We start from the raw sequence: 23,946 nt of genomic DNA on the forward strand, positions 1-23,946 counted from the left end.
TATAATAATGCAGTATAATAATGCAGTATAATACATACAGTATAATACACGCAGTATAATACACGCAGTATAATAATGCAGTATAATACACGCAGTATAATACACGCAATATAATACACGCAGTATAATACACACAGTATAATAATGCAGTATAATAATGCAGTATAATACATACAGTATAATACACGCAGTATAATACACGCAGTATAATACACGCAGTATAATACATGTAGTATAATACATACAGTATAATACATGTAGTATAATACCTACAGTATAATACATGTAGTATAATATATGCAGTATAATACACGCATTATAATACACGCAGTATAATACACGCAGTATAATACATGTAGTATAATACATACAGTATAATACATGTAGTATAATACATGTAGTAGAATACACACAGTATTGTACATGCAGTATAATACACGCAGTATGATACACACAGAATTCATTGTCTTTGGACAACAAGTAGTAAGTAGGTATTGTGGTGGTGTGATGAGGAAGTTTGCAGTTTGGAGAAGAAATTTCTTAACCTCAAGACATTTTCTCCTGGAAGGTTAAAACCTTTTTGTTGTTGCAGAGGGCTAAATCAGGGTCAACAGAGATTTCTTGGTAGTTTTAAACAAATCTACTTTGAAACCAAAGTATCCACCTCACACACATGGTTATGGGCTTAAAGAAAGAAGACATTTGGACCATGTCAGATATAGAGTTGAAATGTATTATATTATGAGTTTACATCCCAATATTACACTTTATATACATCACAGAAAACTGAATATAACAAAACAGTTTGACATAGAAACACCAGATTTTGAGGCATTTAAAACCAAAAAACATAATGTTTCTATAAACTATGATAAACTATGAATAACATTCCACCCATGCGCCCACTAGAGGGCGCTTTGGTCGTTGGTTCCGCAGGTTGTAAAATGGCGTGTTTGTGTTTCTGTGTAGTTAGAGATCATTATCCTGCTCTACGATACGACCACACGTGTTGTGGTGAGGAACAACCGCATAAACCATGTTCAACTACGTCTTCGTTACGCCCCTGCCGCGCTTCGAAGGCAGCTACTACCTGGCTGGAGTCCCCGAGGACAAGATGCCTGAGAAGTGAGCCACGCACGCACACACACACACACCACACACACACACACACACACACACACACACGCAGACACACACGCATACACACACACGCAGACACACACACACACACACACATACGCACGCACATACGCACACACACACACACACATACGCACGCAGACGCACACACACACACACACACACCACACACACACACACACACACACACACACACACACACACACACACACACACAGGAAAGACATTTCCAAGCTGAAACCGTATTGACTGGGGTATGTGACCTCTTCGTGATATGTTTCTCCCTCCACCCAGCCTGAAGGCCCTGTTTCCTCGTCAGGGATCTCTTAAAGGCTGTTTCAGGAACATCAAAGCCATGAACTCTCACATCGACCTGAAGAGAATGAGCAGCTCTGGGGTCAGCTACGGCTGTGCCAACGACTTACTGGTTAGTATATACAGACACACACACAACACACACACACACACACACACACACACACACACACACCACACACACACACACACACACACACACACACACCACACACACACACACACACACACACACACACACATATATATAACAACAACTGGTCTGGGGTCAGCTACTTACAGCGACTTACTGGTTAGTATACTGTTAGTTATGGGCAGATCTGGGGTCAGCTACGGCTGTGCCAATGACTTACTGGTTAGTATACTGTTAGTTATGGGCAGATCTGGGGTCAGCTACGGCTGTGCCAATGACTTACTGGTTAGTATACTGTTAGTTATGGGCAGATCTGGGGTCAGCTACGGCTGGTGAGCATTGAGACAATAGGGACAGATGAAATATTCCCTGACCAAGATCAGCTGTCCTTTTAGAACCATTGATGAGATGCCAATGGCCACCCTAATTCTGTGCTCTCTCTGTGTGTCAGGTGGCTCGAGAGGCTCACTTCTCAGGCCAGAGTTACCTGGACCTGTCTCCAGACAACATCCCTGCTCTCAGGAATAACTTCTACGCCGGGTTCGGCTTCCGCCAGACCAGAAGAAACGGACTCATGTTTACCACCAGGCTCAGGTACTGCTCCTTATCTCTGTCTGTCTTTCTCTCTGGTCTCTCTCTCTGTCTCTCTCTCCTCTGTCTTCTCTCTCTGTCTCTCTCCTGTCTTTCTCTCTGTCTTTATCTCTGTCTTTCTCTCTGTCTTTCTCTCTGTCTCTCCTCTCTCTTTCACTCTGTCCTTCTTCTGTCTCTCTCTCTGTCTCTCTCTCTAGTCTCTCTCTCTGTCTCTTTCTCTCTGTCTCTCTTCTCTGTCTCTCTCTCTCTTGTCTCTCTCTCTGTCTGTCTCTCTGTCCATCTCTCTGTCTTCTCTCTGTCCTTCTCTCTGTCTCTCTCTGTCTCTCTCTGTCTCTCGCTCCTGTCTCTCTCTCTGTCCTTCTCACTGTCTCTCTCTCGTGTCTCTCTGTCCCTTCTCTCTGTCTCTCTCTCTGTTCTCTCTCGTCTCTAGCTCTTCTGCTGTCTCTCTTCCTTCTCTCTGTCTCTCTCTCTCCTCTCTCTCTCTGTCTCTCTCTCTGTCTGTCTCTCTGTCTCTCTCTCTGTCTCTCTCTCTGTCTCTCTCTCTGTCTCTCTCTCTGTCTGTCTCTCTGTCCTTCTCTCTGTCTCTCTCTCTGTCTCTCTCTCTGTCTCTCTCTCTGTCTCTCTCTCTGTCTCTCTCTCTGTCTGTCTCTCTGTCTGTCTCTCTGTCTTTTTTCTCTGTCTCTTGCTCTCTCTCTCTGTCTCTCTCTTTCTCTCACTCTCTGTTCTCTCTCTTTCTCTTTCTCTCTCTCTCTCTCTCTCTCAATTCAATTCAATTCAATTCAATTTGCTTTATTGGCATGACATACAATGTACATATTGCCAAAGCTTATTTTGGATATTTACAATATGAAAAAAAATTAGGAGAATCAAAATGTCCACAGGAACAACATAACCAAGGGTCAATATAACCATACATTCAACAATAACAATAATCATACAGTAGAGGACATGTGCAGGTTGATTGGTCTGTCAGACTCTGTCCCTCATCTATGTCAGGCAGCAATGTAGTGCGCTGCCAACCCACAGCTCTCTGCATCCTCCCCCAACAGGATGGGTAGCCTATCCTCATCAGAGAGGTCTTTGAAACCTTTAATAAGGGTTTCAAATTTGGGGAAATTACACTCTCTAATTGTTTTATATTTTTTACATTTTGTCAGGAAATGCAGCTCCGTCTCAGGTTCTGTTGTTGTGCAGTGGTTGCACAGCCTTCCTCTACAGGGAGCCAGGTTTTCCTGTGTCTACCCTTCTCAATGGCAAGGCTGTGCTCACTGAGCCTGTACTTTGTCAAGGTTTTTTCTAAGGTTTTTGATCAGTAACCATGGTCAAATAGTTAGCCACGGTGTACTGTCGATTTAGGGCCAGATAACACTGCATTTTGCTTTGTGTTTGTGCTTGTGTTTCCCAATAAGCAATGTAGTTTTGTTTTGACTGTGTGTAATTTGGTTTATTCTGATTGATTGGATGTTCTGGTTCTGAGACTTCAGTGTGTTAGTAGAAACAGGTTTTGTGAACTCAGCCCCAGGACCAGCTGGATGAGGGTCCTGAGGCTTCAGTGTGTTAGTAGAACAGGTTTGTGAACTCAGCCCCAGGACCAGCTGGATGAGGGTCCTGAGGCTTCAGTGTGTTAGTAGAACAGGTGTGTGAACTCAGGACCAGCTGGATGAGGGTCCTGAGGCTTCAGTGTGTTAGTAGAACAGGTTTGTGAACTCAGCCCAGGACCAGCTGGATGAGGGGACTCTTTTCTTTGCTCAGCTCTTGGCATTGCAGGGCTTGGTAATGATATGAGAGGGGGTCACTGTATTTTAGATGTTTCCAAAACTTAATTGCCCTTTTTTGAGTTTTATTATTAGTGGATATGGCCTAATTCTGCCCTGCATGCATTGTTTGTAGTTTTCCTCTGGACACGTAGGAGAATCTTACAGAACTCTGCATGTAGGGTTTCAATGGGGTTTTTGTCCCATTTGATGAAATCTTGTTTTGCAAGTGGACCCCACACCTCGCTGCCATAAAGTGCAATTGGTTCAATGACATATTCAATTAGTTTTTTAGCCACATTTTAATAGGTATTTCAATTTGAATTTGCTTTTTAATGGCGTAGAATGCCCTGCGTGCTTTCTCTCTCAGTTCATTCACTGCCTCATTAAGGTGTCCAGTTGAGCTTATTTTTAAACCTAAGAATTGTAGTGTGTACAGTACTCTATATATTTAAATCTCAGTAATTGTAATGTGTGCAGTATTCTATATATTTTGTACCAATTGAGAACTTTGGTCTAATTCCCTGAGATCTGGATCTTCTCTGGAAAATCATTATTTAGTCTTTTTGGGGTTTACTGCCAGGGCCCAGGTCTGGCAGTACTGCTCTAGCAGGTCCAGGCTCTGCTGTAGGCCATGTGTTGTGGGTGGTGACAGAAGGCATAGGTCATCTGCGAAGAGTAGGCATTTTAACTTCTGAATTGTGGAGACTAACACCAGGGGCTGAGGATTTTTCTAGAATAGTGGCCAATTCGTTAATGTAAATATTGAAGAGTGCAGGGCTCAGATTGCAACCCTGACGAAGGCCCCGCCCCTGGTTAAAGAATTCTGTTATTTTCTTACCAATTTTTAATGCTGCACGTATGCCAGTATACATTGATTTAATTATGTCATATGTTTTACCCCCTACACCACTTTCAATAACTTTGTAGAACAGTCCTGTATGCCAAATAGAATCAAAGGCTTTTTGGAAGTCGATAAAGCAAGCGTATATTTCTGGTATTATTTTGGTGGACATGTTATCTATCAGGGTGTGTAAGGTGTAAATATGATCAGTTGTGCGATGTTTTGGTTATAAATCCAATTGGCTTTTTACTCAAGACATTGTGCTTATTAAGGAAGTTTAGAACTCTTACATTGATGATACTACAGAAAACCCTTCCCCAGGTTACTGTTCACACAAATGCCTCTGTAATTGTTAGGGTCAAATTTGTCTCCGTTCTTAAAGATTGGGGTTATGAGTCCTTGATTCCAGATGTCAGGGAAATAACCTACACTCAGGATCAAATTAAACAGTATTAATATAGCCAATTGAAATTTTGCACTAGTGAGTTTGAGCATCTCATTTAGGATGCCATCAGGTCCGCAGGCTTTTTTAAATTTGAGAGCCTGAAGTTTCTTATAGAGCTCCTGGTCAGTAATTGGGGAGTCCAATGGGTTTTGATTGTCCTTTATAGCTTTTTTCTAATCCATTCAACTTCTCATGAATTTGGCGTTGTTCTGCGTTTGTGTCAATTTGAACAGTGTTGTAGACTAAATGACAAATGACAAATAAATTTAAAATGGGTTGTCCATATGTCACCATTTTGTATCGCTAATTCCTCTTGTTTAGATTTTTTATTTTTTTTTCCAATTTTGCCAAAAGTTGTTTGTTTATGGACTCCTCAATTAGTGTCAGCTGCTTGCTGTTGTACTGTGCTTTTTTGGTCTGAGTGTACGTTTATAGAGTTTTAAAGTCTCACAGTAATGAAGGCGTAATTCACCATTATTTGGGTCTCTGTGCTTTTGGTTGGATAGTGTTCTAAGTTTTTTCCTTATAATTTTACAATCTGCATCAAACCAGTTGTCATCTGTGATCTTTTTTTGTTTAGTTTTTTGTCAATTTCAATTGTGCTTCTTTTGCCGTTTGCCTGAATATATAGTTGATGTTTTTTACTGCTAGATTGATGCCTTCTTTACTGTGAGTGAATGTGGTATCCAGAAAGTTATCTAAGAGTGTTTGGATATTTTGGTTCCAGGTTGCTTTCTGATATCTTCTGTGCTGTTTGGGCCCATCTGTATGAATTCTGATGTTTGTACAGCTTACTGGGCTGTGAATGTGTGGTTGTTTCCATGTCTGTTCTTTTGAGGAACAACATAATTGGCTGTGATCAGACAGAGGTGTTAGTGGCTTGACAGTGAATGAGCTGAGAGAGAAAGGGTCCATGTCTGTGATCATATAGTCTACTGTACTGTGGCCAAGAGGTGAGCAGTAGGTGAATCTCCCCAAAGAGTCCCCCCGTAACCTACCATTGACAAAGTACAGACCCAAACTTCTACAGAGCTGCAAAAGATCCCTTCCGTTTTTGTTGACGGTGCTGTCACTGTTGTTTCTATGGGGGAGATTAAGACAGCTATAAACAGTATGGCCTGTAATAAAGCTGTCCCCTCGTGTGCTCGTTAGATCAGGTAGTGTTCCTGTGCGCGCATTTGTGTCCCCACAGATGAGCACATTTCCCTGGGCCTGGAAATGGCACGTCTCTTTCTCTCGCTCTCTGTTCTCTCTGCCTCTATCTCTCTGTTCTCTCTCTTTGTCTCTCTCTCGCTCTCTCTTTCTCTCTCATCAGGACAGTGTGTAATGTGTAATCTAATGTAGTGTAATGTAATAATGTAGTGTAATGTGTGTTCTCTCATCAGGACGGAGTGTGTCATGTGTTCATGGATAAGGGTCATGTGGTAGTTGAGGGCGGCTAACAGCGAAGGGTGACGACTCAGAAGACCTACAACGATGACAACGATCATTATTTAACTCTGTACAGCAACAACAATGGGTAAGATTTACCATCCACCAACTAAATGATTCTTATGTAACTCTGTAGCGCTACAATAGCTGGATGCTATTGGATAAATTATACTCTTACTATAGTTAGATACTGTAGCTGTAGAATCTCAATGAAACCACTGCCTATGTGACATGTTGTGTCTCTGACGTGCTGCTGATGTCTTGTGTCGTTGTGTTGTGTTGCTGATGTCTTGTGTCGTGGTTTTGTGTCTCTGTAGGTTACGTCTGTATGTGGATGACGTATTGGAGAAGGCTGGGGATACTGGTCGTGGAGGGACCAGCAGCCAGGCGGTTCTACTACCTGGAGGGGTCTACCTGGGAGGAACACCTGACAACAGCCTCAACAACCTTACCGGCTGTCTTAGCAACCTGTTCATCAAGAGGTTAGTAACCTTTACTGGCTGCCATAGTAACCTTTACTGGCTGTCATAGTAACCTTACCGGCTGTCGTAGTAACCTTTCCGGCTGTCTTAGCAACCTGTTCATCAAGAGGTTAGTAACCTTACGGCTGAATAGTAACCTTTCCGGCTGTCATAGTAACCTTACCGGCTGCCATAGTAACCTACCGGCTGCCATAGCAACCTTCCGGCTGCCATAGCAACCTTACCGGCTGCCATAGCAACCTTACCGGCTGTCTTAGCAACCTGTTAATCAAGAGGTGAACAAAATATGGGGTTAAGAGCACAGGAATAGACAGAGCAGAAAAAAGGGAGGTGTGGAGGATTACATGAGTTTCACAGTTTAAATTTAGAGATGGATATGTTGCTACTACTACTAGATTAGAAGCTACTTTTCTAAGACTAGACGTGACCTTCCACTGTGTGTAGGACTATAACTGGAACTGTAGCCCATGACAAGGGCAAACAACACTATAATGACTGTAACGTTACTCTACAGAGACAAGCCTTCTCAGATGGTGATGAACCTGATGAACGCTAAGCAGAACATCGACGTCCCTCTAGATTGTCCCGCTGCCAAGAAACCTCAGCAGATCCTGGCCACACCCCCACGCCAGAAGAGGCCTAAGGTACCTGATCTGACAATATCACATTCACTCTGGATTGAGTGGGTTGACCTGACGCCATAGAGAAATACAGTATATAATGTATATGTAATATATCACATTCACTCTGTATTGAGTGGGTTGACCTGACAACATAAAGAAATACCAGTATATTACTGTAATATATCACATTCACTCTGTATTGAGTGGGTGACCTGACACCATAGAGAAATACAGTATATTACTGTAATATATTATATTCACTCTGTATTGAGTGGGTTGACCTGACAACATAGAGAAATACAGTATATTACTGTAATATATCATATTCACTCTGTATTGAGTGGGTTGACCTGACACCATAGAGAAATACAGTATATTACTATAATATATCATATTCACTCTGTATTGAGTGAGTTGACATGACACCATAGAGAAATACAGTATATTACTGTAATATATCATATTCACTCTGAATTGAGTGGGTTGACCTGACACCATAGAAAATACAGTATATTACTGTAATATATCACATTCACTCTGTATTGAGTGGGTTGACCTGACAACATAAAGAAATACAGTATATTACTGTAATATATCACATTCACTCTGTATTGAGTGGGTTGACCTGACACCATAGAGAAATACAGTATATTACTGTAATATATCATATTCACTCTGTATTGAGTGGGTTGACCTGACAACATAGAGAAATACAGTATATTACTGTAATATATCATATTCACTCTGTATTGAGTGGGTTGACCTGACACCATAGAGAAATACAGTATATTACTATAATATATCATATTCACTCTGTATTGAGTGAGTTGACCTGACACCATAGAGAAATACAGTATATTACTGTAATATATCATATTCACTCTGAATTGAGTGGGTTGACCTGACACCATAGAAAAATACAGTATATTACTGTAATATATCATATTCACTCTGGATTGAGTGGGTTGACCTGACAACATAAAGAAATACAGTATATTACTGTAATATATCACATTCACTCTGTATTGAGTGGGTTGACCTGACACCATAGAGAAATACAGTATATTACTGTAATATATCATATTCACTCTGTATTGAGTGGGTTGACCTGACACCATAGAGAAATACAGTATATTACTGTAATATATCATATTCACTCTGTATTGAGGGGTTGACCTGACACCATAGAGAAATACAGTATATTACTGTAATATATCATATTCACTCTGTATTGAGTGGGTTGACCTGACAACAGAGAATACAGTATATACTGTAATATATCACATTCACTCTGTATTGAGTGGGTTGACCTGACAACATAGAGATATACAGTATATTATATAGCATCTCTCTGTGTGTTACTGTGTGTCTTAGTCTCCAATGCCGATGTTCACCTCACAATTAGTCTCCATCACATTTTCAGCGTCTAACTTTCATATACACCTGTTCGTCGAACATCTCATTCCAAATCATGGGCATTAATATGGAGTTGGTCCCCCCCTTTCATGCAATAACAGCCTCCACTCGTCTGGGAAGGCTTTCCACTAGATGTTGGAACATTGCAGCGTTAAGATTTCCCTTCACAGGAACTAAGGGGCCCGAACCATAAAAAACAGCCCCAGACCATTATTCCTCCTCCACCAAACTTTACAGTTGCCACTAAGCATTGGGGCAGGTAGCGTTCTCCTGGCATTTGACAAACACAGATTCGTCCCTCGGACTGCCAGATGGTGACGCGTGATTTATCACTCCAGAGAAAGCGTTTCCACTGCTCCAGAGTCCAATGTCGGCAACTTTACACCACTCCAGCCAACGCTTGGCATTGTGCGTGGTGATCTTAGGCCTATGTGTGGCTGCTCGGCCATAGAAACCCATTTCATGAAGCTTCTGTCGAACAGTTCTTGTGCTGAAATTTGCAACCGAGGACAGGTGAACTCGCTACCGCTTCAGCGGTCCCGTTCTGTGAGCTTGTGTGGCCTACCACTTGCGGCTGAGCCGTTGTGCTCCTAGACGTTTCCACTTTCACAATAACAGCACTTCCAGTTGACCGGGGGGCAGCTCAAGCAGGGCAGAAATTTGACGAACTGACTTGTTGGAAAGTGGCCTCTATGACGGTGTCACGTTGAAAGTCACTGAGCTCTTCAGTACGGGCCATTCTAATGCCAATGTTTGTCTATGGAGATTGCATGGTTGTGTGCTCGATTTTATACACCTGTCAGAACGGGTGTGGGTGTAATAGCCGAATCCACTAATTTGAAGGGGTGTCCACATACTTTAGACCATGGTGTGTATCAGTGGATGAATTACTCTCTATCTACCCTTTGACCTTTTACTTTACAAACAACTCAATCTGATATCCTCTCTTTCCTCCCCCCTTCTCCCCCCCTCTACAGGGTAAACACAGGAAGCCCAGCAGGTGGTGGTGGGTCAGTGGGGCGGAGCCGCAGTGCCAGGGAGCCCTGCCAGGGGAACTGGCCAATCAGGAAGTCGGAGCTCTGCCACTTCAGCGGCTCCTCCACACAGCCACCAGCGTTACGACACGCTGCCCGAGGCCTTCAGCAGGACGTGAGTACTTCCTGTGTTCACCATATCCGGTCCTCTGGGATCTAGGACTATCTAGGGTGTTGGGCTAGGAGTCTATCAGGAATCCAGCTAGAGTGGTGTTTGAGATCGGCTGACATCGCGGTCGGCGACAGCAGATGACTGATCTGCAAATCACCTTGCATCCTAAATAACCACTCAGTATATTTGTAGATCAGTTAGTCTGCTCAATCTGTGATCAGCGACGGAGCGAAATTGATGCTATCGAACATGGCAGTAACTCCTGTAACTCACCTGTCAATGTCCCGTCTCTCCCACCTGTAACTCACCTGTCAACTGTCCCGTCTCTCCCACCTGTAACTCACCTGTCACTGTCCCGTCTCTCCCACCTGTAACTCACCTGTCACTGTCCCGTCTCTCCCACCTGTAACTCACCTGCACTGTCCCCGTCTCTCTCACCTGTAACTCACCTGTCACTGTCCGTCTCTCCCACCTGTAACTCACCTGTCACTGTCCCGTCTCTCCCACCTGTAACTCACCTGTCACTGTCCCGTCTCTCCCACCTGTATCTCACCTGTCACTGTCCCGTCTCTCTCACCTGTAACTCACCTGCCCTGTCCCGTCTCTCCCACTGTAACTCACCTGTCACTGTCCCGTCTCTCCCACCTGTAACTCACCTGTCACTGTCCCGTCTCTCCCACCTGTAACTCACCTGTCACTGTCCCGTCTCTCCCACCTGTATCTCACCTGTCACTGTCCCGTCTCTCCCACCTGTAACTCACCTGTCACTGTCACTGTCCCGTCTCTCCCACCTGTAACTCACCTGTCACTGTCCCGTCTCTCTCACCTGTAACTCACCTGTCACTGTCCCGTCTCTCCCACCTGTAACTCACCTGTCACTGTCCCGTCTCTCCCACCTGTAACTCACCTGTCACTGTCCCTGTATCTCTCACCTGTAACTCACCTGTCACTGTCCCTGTCTCTCCCACCTGTAACTCACCTGTCGCTGTCCCTGTCTCTCCCACCGTAACTCACCTGTCACTGTCCCGTCTCTCCCACCTGTAACTCACCTGTCACTGTCCCGTCTCTCCCACCTGTAACTCACCTGTCACTGTCGCGTCTCTCCACCTGTAACTCACCTGTCACTGTCCGTCTCTCCCACTGTATCTCACCTGTCACTGTCCCGTCTCTCCCACCTGAACTCACCTGTCACTGTCCCGTCTCTCCCACCTGTAACACCTGTCACTGTCCCGTCTCTCCCACCTGTAACTCACCTGTCACTGTCCGTCTCTCACACCTGTAACTCACCTGTCACTGTCCGTCTCTCCCACCTGTAACTCACTGTCACTGTCCCGTCTCTCCCACCTGTAATCACCTGTCGCTGTCCCGTCTCTCCCACCTGTAACTCACCTGTCACTGTCCCGTCTCTCCCACCTGTAACTCACCTGTCACTGTCCCGTCTCCACCTGTAACTCACCTGTCACTGTCCCGTCTCTCCCACCTGTAACTCACCTGTCACTGTCCGTCTCTCCCACCTGTAACTCACCTGTCACTGTCCCCGTCTCTCCCACCTGTAACTCACCTGTCACTGTCCCGTCTCTTCCACCTGTAACTCACCTGTCACTGTCCCGTCTCTCCCACCTGTAACTCACCTGTCACTGTCCCGTCTCTCCCACCTGTAACTCACCTGTCACTGTCCCGTCTCTCCCACCTGTAACTCCCCTGTCACTGTCCCGTCTCTCCCACCTGTAACTCACTGTCACTGCCGTCTCTCCACCTGTAACTAACCTGTCACTGTCCCGTCTCTCTCACCTGTAACTCACCTGTCACTGTCCCGTCTCTCCCACCTGTACCTCACCTGTCACTGTCCCGTCTCTCCCACTGTAACTCACCTGTCACTGTCCCGCTCTCCCACCTGTACCTCACCTGTCACTGTCCCGTCTCTCCCACTGTAATCACCTGTCACTGTCCCGTCTCTCCACCTGTAACTCACCTGTCACTGTCCCGTCTCTCTCACCCTGTAACTCACCTGTCACTGTCCCGTCTCTCTCACCTGTAACTCACCTGTCACTGCCCGTCTCTCCCACCTGTAACTCACCTGTCACTGTCCCGTCTCTCCCACCTGTAACTCACCTGTCACTGTCCCGTCTCTCTCACCTGTAACTCACTGTCACTGTCCCGTCTCTCCCACCTGTACCTCACCTGTCACTGTCCCGTCTCTCCCACCTGTAACTCACCTGTCACTGTCCCGTCTCTCCTACCTGTACCTCACCTGTCACTGTCCCTGTCTCCCACCTGTAACTCACCTGTCACTGTCCCGTCTCTCCCCACCTGTAATCACCTGTCACTGTCCCGTCTCTCTCACCTGTAACTCACCTGTCACTGTCACTGTCCGTCTCTCCCACCTGTAACTCAACTGTCACTGTCCCGTCTCTCTCACCTGTAACTCACCTGTCACTGTCCCGTCTCTCCCACCTGTAACTCACCTGTCGCTGTCCGTCTCTCCAACCTGTAACTCACCTGTCGCTGTCCGTCTCTCCCACCTGTAACTCACCTGTCACTTGTCCGTCTCTTCCACCTGTAATCACCTGTCACTGTCCCGTCTCTCTCACCTGTAACCTCACCTGTCACTGTCCGTCTCTCCCCACCTGTAAATCACCGTCACTGTCCGTCTCTCTCACCTGTAACTCACATGTCATTGTCCGTCTCTCCCACCTGTAACTCACCTGTCACTGTCCCGTCTCTCTCACCTGTAACTCACCCTGTCACCTGTCACGGTCCGTCTCTCTCACCTGTAACTCACCTGTCACTGTCCCCGTCTCTCCCACCGTAATCACTGTCACTGTCCCTGTCTCTCCCACCTGTAATCACCTGTCACTGTCCCGTCTCTCCCACCTGTAACTCACCTGTCACTGTCCCGTCTCTCTCACCTGTAACTCACCTGTCACTGTCCCGTCTCTCCCCACCTGTAACTCACCTGTCAACTGTCCCGTCTCTCCCACCTGTAACTCACCTGTCCTGTCCCGTCTCTCCCACCCTGTAACTCACCTGTCACTGTCCCCGTCTCTCCCACCTGTAACTCACCTGTCACTGTTCCCGTCTCTCCCACCTGTAACTCACCTGTCACTGTCCCGTCTCTCCCACCTGTAACTCACCTGTCACTGTCGTGTCTCTCACCTGTAACTCACCTGTCACTGTCCCGTCTCTCTCACCTGTAACTCACCTGTCACTGTCCCGTCTCTCCCACCTGTAACTCACCTGTCGCTGTCCCTGTCTCTCCCACCTGTAACTCACCTGTCACTGTCCCTGTCTCTCCCACCTGTAACTCACCTGTCACTGTCCCGTCTCTCCCACCTGTAACTCACCTGTCCCTGTCCCGTCTCTCCCACCTGTAACTCACCTGTCCCTGTCCCTGTCTCTCTCACCTGTAACTCACCTGTCACTGGTCCCGTCTCTCCCACCTGTAACTCACCTGTCCCCTTCTCTCTGACCTGTAACTCACCTGTCACTGTCCCCGTCTCTCTCACCTGTAACTCACCTGTCACTGTCCCGTCTCTCTGACCTGTAACTCACCTGTCCCCTTCTCTCCCCCCCAGGCCTCACATCTCCATGGGTCTGCGTGTGAACTCGTCAGACGGCCTGGTGTTCTATGTGTCAGGATCACTAGAACGTTCTAGTGGCAGCTCTGTGATGACCCTGTCTGTCTCAGACGGACACCTGTTGCTCCTCATCAACGGAGGGAAGAGGAAGACCACCATCCGCAGCCACAGGAAGTACAACGACGGACAGTGGCACACGGTAGGTCATGTAATAAAGACATGATCATTGTCACGTACAGTGGAACATATCCCTTGTGTTTATCTTCTTTATTCAATATAAAAATCACATGCGCCGAATACAACAGGTTGAGAATGCTTACTTTACAAGCCCTGCTCTGCAATACGAAGTATCTATCTTATGTTGCCAGACTCTGTAGTCTCATCGTCGCTTTGTCCCTTCTTTCCTGATTTTTTAAATCAAGATTTAGCCTGAGGTTTATGTGTATCTGACTTGTGTATATGTGCGTGTGTGTGTGTGTTCAGGTGTTTGTGAAGAGGGAGGGAGAGAAGGTCGGTTTGATTGTTGATGGGATCGATGCCCAGTCTAAGAGGGTCCTCAGGAGGGGAGAAGAACCAGCTCATTCCCCTCTCTACATCGGAGGAGTTCCCTCAGCACTCACCAGCTCACTTCTCTCGGTAATACAGCCTTTCCTCTGCTCTTCCTTTCCTCTCAGTAATACAGCCTTCCTCTGCTCTCCTCTCAGTAATACAGCCTTTCCTCTGCTCTCCTTTCCTCTCAGTTAATACAGCCTTTCCTCTCCTCTCCTTTCCTCTCGGTAATACAGCCTTTCCTCTGCTCTCCTTTCCTCTCAGTAATACAGCCTGTCCTCTGCTCTCCTTTCCTCTCGGTAATACAGGCCTTTCCTCTCCTCTCCTTTCCTCTCAGTAACACAGCCTGTCCCTCTGCTCTCCTTTCCTCTCAGTAATACAGCCTGTCCCTCTGCTCTCCTTTCCTCTCAGTAATACAGCCTTTCCTCTCCTCTCCTTTCCTCTCAGTAACACAGCCTGTCCTCTGCTCTCCTTTCCTCTTCAGTAACACAGCCTGTCCTCTGCTCTCCTCCTTCCTCTCAGTAATACAAGCCTTTCCTCTCCTCATCCTTTCCTCTCAGTAACACAGCCTGTCCTCTGCTCTCCTTTCCTCTCAGTAATACAGCCTTTCCTCTGCTCTCCTTTCCTCTCGGTAATACAGCCTGTCCTCTGCTCTCCTTTCCTCTCAGTAATACAGCCTTTCATCTCCTTTCCTCTCAGTAATACAGCCTGTCCTCTGCTCTCTTTCCTCTCAGTAATACAGCCTTTCCTCTGCTCTCCTTTCTCTCAGTAATACAGCCTTTCCTCTGCTCTCCTTTCCTCTCAGTAATACAGCCTGTCCTCTGCTCTCCTCTCAGTAATACAGCCTGTCCTCTGCTCTCCTTTCTCTCAGTAATACAGCCTTTCCTCTGCTCTCCTTTCCTCTCGGTAATACAGCCTGTCCTCTGCTCTCCTTTCCTCTCAGTAATCCAGCCTTTCCTCTCCTTTCCTCTCAGTAATACAGCCTTTCCTCTGCTCTCCTTTCCTCTCAGTAATACAGCCTGTCCTCTCTCCTTTCCTCTCAGTAATACAGCCTTTCCTCTGCTTCCTTTCCTTCCTTTCCTCTCAGTAATACAGCCTGTCTCTGCTTCTTTCTCTCAGTAATACAGCCTTCCTCTGCTCTCCTTTCCTCTCAGTAATACAGCCTTTCCTCTGCTCTCCTTCCTCTCAGTAACACAGCCTGTCCTCTGCTCTCCTTTCTCAGTAATACAGCCTGTCCTCTCTCCTTTCCTCTCAGTAATACAGCTTTCCTCTGCTCTCCTTTCCTCTCAGTAACACCTGTCCTCTGCTCTCCTTCCTTTCAGTAACACAGCCTGTCCTCTGCTCTCCTTTCCTCTCCTTTTCTCTCCTTTCCTCTCAGTAATACAGCCTGTCCTCTGCTCTCCTTCCTCTCAGTAATACAGCCTGTCCTCTGCTCCCTCTCAGTAATACAGCCTGTCCTCTGCTCCTTTCCTCTCAGTAATACAGCCTGTCCTCTGCTCCTTTCCTCTCAGTAACACAGCCTTCCTCTGCTCTCCTTTCCTCTCAGTAATACAGCTGTCCTCTGCTCTCCTCTCAGTAATACAGCCTGTCCTCTGCTTCTTTCCTCTCAGTAATACAGCTGCTCTCTTCCTCTCAGTAATACAGCCTGTCCTATGCTCTCCTTCTCTTCTGCCAGTAATACAGCCTGTCCTCTGCTCTCCTCTCTTTCCTTCCTCTCCTCTCCTTTCCTCTCAGTAATACAGCCTTCCTCTGCTCTCCTTTCCTCTCAGTAATACAACAGCCTGTCCTCTGCCTCTCCTTTCCTCTCGGGGGCTCTCAAGTAATACAAGCCTGTCCTCTGCTCTCCTTCCTCTCAGTAATACAGCCCTGGCCTCTAGCTCTCCTTCCTCTCAGGTAATACAGCCTGTCCTCTGCTCGTTCCTTTCCCTCTCATAATTACAACACCTGTCCTCTTGCCTCTCCTTGCCCTCTCAGTAACACAGCCTGTCCTCCTCGCCTCTCCTTCAGCCTGTCCTTGGTCTTCTTCACATCCTTATTCACAGCAGAATAATTAGAATTCCGACATATCAATACAAATTTGTCTTCTTTTCATTAGTATCTCCTTGTCTCCTTCTCCGAGAAGGTCCAAGTTCCCTCCCTCTCTAATTATTCTCTTATTCCTGATTTTTGAGAAAGAGACAAAGAAAAGAGGAATTAAAATAAGACATACAATGTAAATGAATAAAGAGATACATAACACTCTGGTTTTTATGTTCCTTAACAATGGTCTGTTTCCCTCCATGTAGGTGCCAGGTCCTGGAGGGTTTGTGGGCTGTGTGAGGGACCTGGAGCTGAATGAGCAGAGCATAGCCAATCCCTCCACTAGCCTGGGGGTTGTACCCTGCTTCCAGACCAATCTGCAGCCTGGGGCATACTTCTCCTCCCAGGGAGGACACATGGCTATAGGTATAGACTACATCCTCTCTTCCTGCTGTCTAACTCTGTTACACCCTCTCCGAAACAATTTGGATTCAAATCTGTAAACATTTGGGATGTTGATTTTGGGGAGGTTTGCAACCCGTCAAGAAAAAAAAACAGAATTCCATAATTATGAGACGACAACAACAACAAAAGACACATGACCGTGTCATGTCTGAATAATCTCTCTCTGTCTAGATGAGTCCCTGATGTTGGGCCGGGACCTGGAGGTTCCAGCTGGACGTCAGACCGGCGTCAGAACTCTGGTCTCCTGCTGCATGCTGGGTACCAGGCTGGACGACAGCTCAGCCTCTACCTTTATCAGGGAGCGGTAACTGTCACAGTAAACAGTGGCAGCGGAGAGTTCTACACCTCCTTCACACCAGAGGAATCCTTGTGTGACGGACGCTGGCACAGTATCACAAGTGAGTGTTATATTGTACACACGCGCGCGCACGCACACACACGCACGCACGCACGCACGCACGCACACACACTTTGATGTTTAAAGGAATAAATAAAAAAATCTTGAATAATTGTATTTTTTTGTTGTTTCTTGATTGGTTAATTGATTGGTTAATTGATTGGTTAATTGATTGATTGATTGATTGATTGATTGATTGGTTGATTGATTGATTGATTGGCTGTGCGAGTGATATGTTGTGTTCTGGTGTTCTCCATGTAGTTGTGAAGAAGAGCAACGTGCTTCAGCTCCATGTGGATGCCAGCCAGTGAACACAGTGTGGGGCCCAAACAAGGCCGACCATCAGGGGGCCAAGGAGGCTGTGTACCTGGGGGGAGCACCAGGTGAGGACACCCCCCCATGGAGATACTATAGAGCTTTTCAACTGTCAGAGGAATAATATGTGCACGTGTAAACCAAAAGGTTCCCCAGGAAACATCAACCGTTGCAGCGCGCCATGATTGCTTGTTAGTTGGCTCGCTAGCTCAAAAAATGACAAGTTTCGTAACCAAAAAAAAAACTTGACTTGTTGCTACCAGTTCGTTCCACTAAACAAACGATTCAAATAATGTTAGTTTCCCTTTTTATTATCCGTTTCCCCTGGTGGTGTTCGCTACATTTGGCTAGCACAGCAAATAACCGCAAAGCTAGTGTGCTTTCAAGTTCGTGAAAGATCAGCTTACCTCATTAGCTAGCTAGCTAGATTAATTTCTCTCATGACAGCCATCAATATAACTAAACTAAATGTAGCTAGCTAGATTAATTTATCTCACGACAGCCATCAATATAACTAAACTAAATGTAGCTGGCTAGATTAATTTCTCTCACGACAGCCATCAATATGACTAAACTAAATGTAGCTAGTATACGAGTCCAATGTTTAACGGCCACATTGTTTAAATCAAAAGTTAGCTAGCAGCACTAATTACCTCACAATCAACCCCTCTCTCTCCCCTCACCAATCTGTCTCTCCGAGCTCTCTGTCTTCTTCCTCCAAAACACAACTATATCTTACCCAGGTGCATTGGAAAGGGGTCAGATGTACAACTGAATGCCTTCAACTGAAATGTGTCTTCCTCATTTAACCCAACCCCTCTGAATCAGAGAGGTGGGGAGGGGGCTGCCTTACTCGACGTCTTCGGCTCCCGGGGAACAGCGGGTTAACTGCCTTGTTCAGGGGCAGATCGACAGATTGTTTACCTTGTCAGCTCGGGGGATTCGATCCAGCAACCTTTCGGTTATTATCACAACATTCTAACCGTTTGGCTACCTGCCGTCCCACTTAGTTTCAGTTAAGAAATATACTTTAGTTGTAATGAACCGCTAGCTTGTGCTAGGCATGTATTATCGTCGTCATGTTACGAGACCTAGCTAGCTGTTTGTTTACATGTAGCTAGTAGAGCTAAACAATAATACAAATGCTAGCGCTGACACCATTGTGGTGATAATGTTGAACTGCATATAATTACACCAGGGTGATACATAACATGAAGCAAACAAATTGCAACTTTATTTCAAGCAATATGTATTTTGAAATTAAATTATATTAACCTTAAAATATTCCTTTCTGAAACAACCTCGTGATGGTGATATTTGTTAATAATGTCTCTCTCCTGAGCATGTCATCCACTGTAGGGCGACAGGTAGCCTAGTGGCTAGAGCGTTGGACTAGTAACCGGAAGGTTACAAAGATCGAATCCCCGAACTGATGAGGTAAAAATCTGTCGTTAACCCACTGTTCCTAGGCTTGAAAATAAGAATTTGTTCTCAGCTGACTTGCCCAGTAAAATAAATGTAAAAAAATTACAGATTTCACTCATCCATTCATGACGGCTGTAGTAGTCTAATCTGGCATCCTTCGAAATGGTTAGCCTCATTATGAGTCTAATCTGGCATCCTTCAACATGGTTAGCCTCATTATGAGTCTAATCCTGGCATCCTTCGGCATCCTCATTATAAATCTAATCTGGCATCCTTCGACATGGTTAGCCTCATTATGAGTCTAATCTGGCATCCTTCGACATGGTTAGTCTCATTATAAATCTAATCTGGCATCCTTCGACATGGTTAGCCTCATTATGACTCTAATCTGGCATCCTTCGACATGGTTAGCCTCATTATGACTCTAATCTGGCATCCTTCGACATGGTTAGCCTCATTATGAGTCTAATCTGGCATCCTTCAACATGGTTAGCCTCATTATGAGTCTAATCTGGCATCCTTCGGCATCCTCATTATAAATCTAATCTGGCATCCTTCGACATGGTTAGCCTCATTATGAGTCTAATCTGGCATCCTTCGACATGGTTAGTCTCATTATAAATCTAATCTGGCATCCTTCGACATGGTTAGCCTCATTATGACTCTAATCTGGCATCCTTCGACATGGTTAGCCTCATTATGACTCTAATCTGGCATCCCTTCGACATGGTTAGCCTCATTATAAATCTAATCTGGCATCCTTCGACATGGTTAGCCTCATTATGAGTCTAATCTGGCATCCTTCGACATGGTTAGCCTCATTGTGAGTCTAATCTGGCATCCTTCGACATGGTTAGCCTCATTGTGAGTCTAATCTGGCATCCTTCGACATGGTTAGCCTCATTATGAGTCTAATCTGGCATCCTTCGACATGGTTAGCCTCATTATGAGTCTAATCTGGCATCCTTCGACATGGTTAGCCTCATTATGAGTCTAATCTGGCATCCTTCGACATGGTTAGCCTCATTATGAGTCTAATCTGGCATCCTTCGGCATCCTCATTATAAATCTAATCTGGCATCCTTCGACATGGTTAGCCTCATTATAAATCTAATCTGGCATCCTTCGACATGGTTAGCCTCATAATGAGTCTAATCTGGCATCCTTCGACATGGTTAGGTCTCATTATAAATCTAATCTGGCATCCTTCGACATGGTTAGCCTCATTATGAGTCTAATCTGGCATCCTTCAACATGGTTAGCCTCATTAATTAATGAAAAGACAAACCCACTTTGCTCTGCTTTGGATCAGCCAGTAATCTTGCTCCAGTATTGAAATGACAAGCCACGTGTACAAGTGCATTGGGACATGCCCACGAGGCCAAACACTAATCCCATGATACTCTATGTCTACATTGGACATGCGTGCCATAAATGATCACACATCCAACGTAAGCAATAGAACCCAAAAGTATGAATAGTGGAGGAAAGAGATAAAAATCAGCTGGAGAGTGTCCCACCGGTGAAGGGTTCACTTTTACACGGGCTGCGAAGTAGCCATGTCATGTTCGAGTTCCGTCCCTATATGGCTGTCCGGGCTGGGACCCTAATCACTGGCACTTAGCTAGCATGCTAACCACTGGGGAAGGAGGACAGTCCGTGTCGTAGAATGAAGCAAATCTGCACAAAATTGTAGGAGGCATGGTCGCGGGAATTTGTTTTGGGTTGGAGGGGGGGCTGGCCGCGGAAAGATGTTTTGGGTTGGGGGGGGCTGGCCACGGAAAGATGTTTTGGGTTGGGGGGGCTGGCCGCGGGAATTTGTTTTGGGTTGGAGGGGCTGGCCGCGGGAAAGATGTTTTGGGTTGGGGGGGCTGGCCGCGGGAAGATGTTTTGGGTTGGGGGGGCTGGTCGCGGGAAGATGTTTTGGGTTGGGGGGGCTGGCCGCGGGAAGATGTTTTGGGTTGGGGGGGGCTGGTCGCGGGAAGATGTTTTGGGTTGGGGGGGCTGCTAATGTTACATGCAGCCCGCTGCGATGCTTCTTTGGGAAATCTATCAACTCAAATTTTCTAAAATAGTTTCATCCCTGGTCGTAAGGGAATACCATGGTCAAAAAACAACTAGGATCCTCCTAGTCCCCCCCCCCCCATCCTTCTCCCCCCGGTGGTGAGGTGGACGTACTGCCAAATTCTCTAAAATGACGTTGGAGGCGGCTTATGGTAGAGAAAATAACATTGCATTTTCTGGTAACAGCTCTGGTCGATATTACTGCAGTCAGTGTGCCGATTTAGATGCTCCCTCAAAATTTGAGACATCTGTGGCATTGTGTTCTGTGGCAACTGCACATTTTAAAGTGGCCTTTTATTTCCCCACGGCACAAGGTGCACCTGTGTAATGATCATGCTGTTTAATCAGCTTCTTGATATGCCACACCTGTCAGGTGGATAGATTATCTTGGCAAATGAGAAATTCTCACTAACAGAGATGTAAACAAATTTGTGCACAACATTTGAGCGAAATACGCATTTTTGTGCGTATGGAACATTTCTGAGATGTTTTTATTTCAGCTCATGAAACATGGGAAACAACACATTACATGTTGCGTTTTTATATTTTTGTTCAGTGTATATACAACCCCATACCAGGTGAGGACACCCATAGAGATACTATATAATACAGAAACATACAGACATACAGTACCAGGGAAAAGTTTGGACACACCTACTCATTCAAGGGTTTTTCTTTATTTTTACTATTTTCTACATTTTAGAATATAGTGAAGACATCAAAACCATGAAATAACACATATGGAATTATGTAATAACCAAAAAAGTGTTAAATAAATATATTCTATATTTTAGATTCTTCCAAGTAGCCACTCTTTGCCTTGATGACAGCTTTGCACACTCTTGGCATTCTCTCAACCAGCTTCATGTGGTAGTCACCTGGAATGCATTTCAATTACCAGGTGTGCCTTGTTAAAAGTTAATTTGTGGAATTTCTTTCAAGGACATTCTGAGACTTGTCCCGAAGCTGTATGTTTAGGGTCGTTGTCCTGTTGGAAGGTCAACCTTTGCCCCAGTCTGAGGTCCTGAGCACTGTGGAGCAGGTTTTCATCAAGGATCTCTCTGTACTTCGCTCCGTTCATCTTTCCCTCGATCCTGACTAGTCTCCCAGTCCCTGCCACGGGAAAAACATCCCCACAACATGATGCTTCCACCACCATGCTTCACCGTAGGGATAGTGCCAGGTTTCCTCCAGACCTGTCTCTTGGCATTCTTGGTTTCATCAGACCAGAGAATCTTGTTTCTAATGGTCTGAGAGTTCTTTAGGTGCCTTTTGGCAAACTCTAAGCGGGATGTCATGTGCCTTTTACTGAGGAGTGGCTTCCGTCTGGCCACTCTACCAAAAAGGCCTGATTGGTGGAGTGCTGCAGAGATAGAAGCTTCTGGAAGGTTTCTCCCTTCTCCACAGAGGAACTCTGGAACTCTGTCAGAGTGACCATCTGTTCTTGGTCACCTCCCTGACCAAGGGCCCTTCTCCCCTCGATTGCTCAGTTTGGCTGGGCAGCCAGCTCTAGGAAGAGTCTTGGTGGTTCACAACTTCTTCCATTTAAGAATGATGCGAGGCCACTGTGTTCTTGGGGACCTTCAATGCTCACTAGGGTCTGGACTAACATGACAAACATTTATCTCAGAAGTAAAACATTTTAATAATTAAGGTAATGATACAATGGTTTTTAAATCTTAACCTGTGTGTGGGTACCTTGCGGGATACAGAAAAGTGAAATGGAGGGCAGTGTTTTGCCACACATACAAACCCCATTTTAAAATTATCTTTCTGTATTGCAACTCAGCATTTTCTGTGGTCTTCTTCTCTCTCCTCTAGATGGTGTTGATGTGCCGGGCCTCCCCGATGCCCTACCCTCCTTCCATGGTTGTGTTCGGAGAGCAGTCCTGAACCAGCGACCAGCCATGCTTTCTAAACCCCTGTCAGTACACGGAGCTGTGAGCACACAGGGCTGTCCAGCCATGTAGACAGAAGACCCCTTTTAGCCCTGTTACAGCCAGCTAGCTCTGGGTCATGTTCATAAGGACAACATTACAGAAAGTTCAGATATAAATACCTATGTAGAACCAATATCATTGTCTGTCATGTAGAATAGGCCAGTTCTATCTTTTTTTTTACGTTTCACCTCTCCGAATGCACCCCTGAGGGCAAGTTCAATAGGACAATGTTGTGGAGCTTTACAGACAGAAATGTTATGAATAGAGCTGGCGTGATACTGTATTCTACACATCAGAGAGGCATGTCGGTTCTAGATATTGTATTTCTATTTGAACATTCCAACAACTTTGTTAGCCTGTTGAACGCAGCCCTACTCGTCTCCAACTGCTAAAAGGATCAATATAAACACGTAAACGATGTCTACCATACAAATCCCTGGTGGTGGGCGACGTACATTAGTTCATTTAAATGTATTTATTTTTGCCACGTCTTGATTTCCGGTTTGCAAATAACTAAGCTCTAGAGTAAAGCCTGAAATCCAGACCTTTCGTGCCATACGAGGAGTGGAATGATAGCACAAACAGACTGGAACCTGGGCTAGAGTATAAGATGGCCAAATATGTTGTCTTTAGTGTGTTAGTTCTGTAATAGTAATCTACATCTCTCTGGGCTGCTTTCACAGACCTACATTGAGGGGCTTGATTCAATCCGTAGCGCCCGAAGAGCCGCTCTACAGTGCGATATCAATTTAAAGGCAATCTTCCTGCGTTCACAGGAAATGCTGCGTTATGTCAGCTCAATCGGAAAATTACGCTTGAATTTCAAATCGCGCTATAATTTCCGTGATCCGGGTTGAATCGAGTTCTAAACTTA

The 23,946-nt window shown here is 45.6% G+C and overlaps 1 pseudogene; it reads left to right on the top strand.

Annotated features, from left to right (window-relative positions):
* Window positions 1-1,036: 1,036 nt before the first annotated feature.
* Window positions 1,037-23,457, top strand: LOC115168780 (laminin subunit alpha-4-like; annotated as a pseudogene).
* The last annotated feature ends 489 nt before the right edge of the window (window positions 23,458-23,946 follow it).

The sequence above is a fragment of the Salmo trutta genome, chromosome 30 (assembly GCF_901001165.1).
Source record: "Salmo trutta chromosome 30, fSalTru1.1, whole genome shotgun sequence".
Taxonomy (NCBI): Eukaryota; Metazoa; Chordata; class Actinopteri; order Salmoniformes; family Salmonidae; genus Salmo; species Salmo trutta.